This window comes from Nicotiana tabacum, chromosome 18 (genome assembly GCF_000715075.1).
Source record: "Nicotiana tabacum cultivar K326 chromosome 18, ASM71507v2, whole genome shotgun sequence".
Lineage (NCBI taxonomy): Eukaryota > Viridiplantae > Streptophyta > Magnoliopsida > Solanales > Solanaceae > Nicotiana > Nicotiana tabacum.
In genome coordinates this window covers 25,814,216-25,816,943 of record NC_134097.1, presented here as the reverse complement: position 1 = coordinate 25,816,943, position 2,728 = coordinate 25,814,216, and positions in this window count along the sequence as shown.

Below are 2,728 nucleotides of genomic sequence, written 5' to 3'. Positions count from 1 at the left end.
ACTCTTCAAACAAGTCAACTCAATCTATCATAGTATAAGGAGATTCAAAATTAGTGTTGAGCAAAGGCTAAGTCTATAACTTAAGCTAGTAGCTCGTTTACGTAAATTTGGGCAGCATCTCCATTGTAACAAGGGCCTCCTCCAATACCATATACCAACAACAATGACCACAGCAATCCATTAATACATAATTATCAATATCAAGACACCATATAACCACAACAAGTCACAACTACATTACGACGAGCGGCAAACTCCGATTGGAATCTGTATACCCCTTATCAATCCTTATAGACTTCTTACTTCAACATAAAAGTATCATTAACTTGATAATGAAGTCATTAATTAATGATTCCAGCCTTATACCATATATTTATAACAACGAAAATAATCCACAACTTCAACTATCCCCAACTAGCAACTTTATTCACTAGTTCAGGTCTAGCCCATCCATTTAACTTAATCAATATCAAGATAACCTTAGGCACAAGCAAGAACACAATATACATACCTCCTACAGTAACTTCAAGTCAAAATCCAAGTTATATTCATTTTACAACAACCCTTAATAGCAATACAACACCATAGAAGTGACTTAAGCTAGTCCAAGTATTATCTTATAGTTTATCATCCTAACAACTTAACCAACATACAAGCAAGCTTAAGCACAATTATTAGGTTGTTATACTCACCTTATACAGCAGCAACAACTTGGAATTTCATCCAAATACAGCCCACAACAATCCTCAATGACAACACAACCTCAAAGAGGTGTTGTTCTTCACTAGAACTAAGTTTTGATGTTGAAATATGGTGTAATCACTTTGGAATCACTTCAAAACCTTGTGATATATGTTTAGGAGGGTTAGGAGAAGTTTGGAGACGAACGTTAGTTGAAAAATGAGCAAAAATAGGCGTCCAAATCGTTTATAAATTGAAGTAGGTCAACCACCGCCTAAGTGGGTCCCATTGGGAGCTGCTTGTGCGGTCTCGCGAAAATGCGAATATCTCTCTACTCCGATGTCGTATTGACAAATGGTTTAATGAGTTAGAAACTAGACTCGTAGACCTTCAATTTGATAGGTAGAACACCCCATTATTCCAAGTATATTTGGAGAAATTTTCAGATACATTTGACCTAAATTTCAGCAAATTTATGAATGTAACTTGTGATGACCTTTGCCAACTCTTATTCCACAACTTGCTTGCCTTCAAAATGTAGAAAATGAATATCATACGACTAAAATAACTCATAGAATAACCTCCTTATCATGTTAATAACCCTAGTCTCACCCCAAAGTACATGTTATAACATTCGAAACTTGTCGACTTTCGACGAAACTTATTTTCTTCAATTGGTTTAGCTTCTAAGATTTCCAACCCTCTTGGTAATCATTATTCATGATCTTAAATATTTGTAACCTCCAAGGTAACATTATTAACTTACTTTATTTGCTTCCAAATAGAATCTCATTTCCGAGCTTACATCAATGACTTACGATGTACTCTCACGTATGAAAACTTGGGGTGTAACATCATTCCCCCCTTTGGAACATTCGTCCTCGAATGTTGACTGATGCACTTATCAATTTCATAAACTATGGCTCTTACGAATACTTTAATGTTCATCTTGCCATCTAAGCAACAGTTTTGTGAATAAATCCAAACGCTTGGGCATTCCCCCCTTTTAGGCCTCTTTGTCACGCCATGACATGTGGTCGGAATTTTTCCAACATCGTAACATTTGCTACCTTATATCATGCAGTATGTACGACTGTGTCCTTATATGAGTGCCTAGCGACTCGTCTTCCCTTTTTCCTCCATCTTTTAGCCAATCTATAAGCCTCACCGTATGAACATATACAGAATTATGAAAAGCTGTCCCTCTAGGCATCTATAGGTGTATTGATGTCTTTCGCTTGGTACTTTATCGAACTTAAGACTATTGCTATCTCTTGTTTCATAGCCTTGCATATCTATCCTTATGGATTTACTACATCTAGGCAGGTTATACTATACCATAAAACTTACTTCGTTTTATAATTACCGAGACTTGCTACCCAACTCCAGGTTACTCTCTCGCTGCTTATCCTATATGTATAAATCTAAGTCCTTTAGTGCTTCCTCATTTTTATTCATCTTAAGAATAACAAACAAATCTCATCTCATACTTTGGAAGTTGTACCCATCTATTGTTTATTCACCTTAATGTTGATCTATAATCTATCACTGATAACTTGCAACCTCTTACGTAATACACTGTCACTAGGGCTCACATCTTATTGGGGAACATCTGAAGTGATTTTCCTGATCCACCTAGGGATAATACTATACTTCAATAACCATATTTCATTGCATCCCAACGCGATTCATCTTATGGGGGTATTCTAATCCCGTGCAATTAATGAAATCCCTTTCTCGTTAAATCATTACTCAATCAAAGGCCTAAGAATCATCCTCTTATCTATCACAATTACACCCTTATTCTACCGCCAGGGCAACATTCCATCTCTTCTAAATGCACCTAGTCCTAGACTCCTCTGGGTTCATTCAGGCTGTATAGAGTTTTTATTCATATGGAAATCATTAGCTCCCTTGTTTTGATGGGTTTAATCCCGAGGACATACATATTCTCGTCACCTTCTCACTCATCTTTTCATATCCTTACTCCTATCTACCTAAAACCTTGTTGCTCTACAATACTTTACCTTAGGACCTACACCGATCT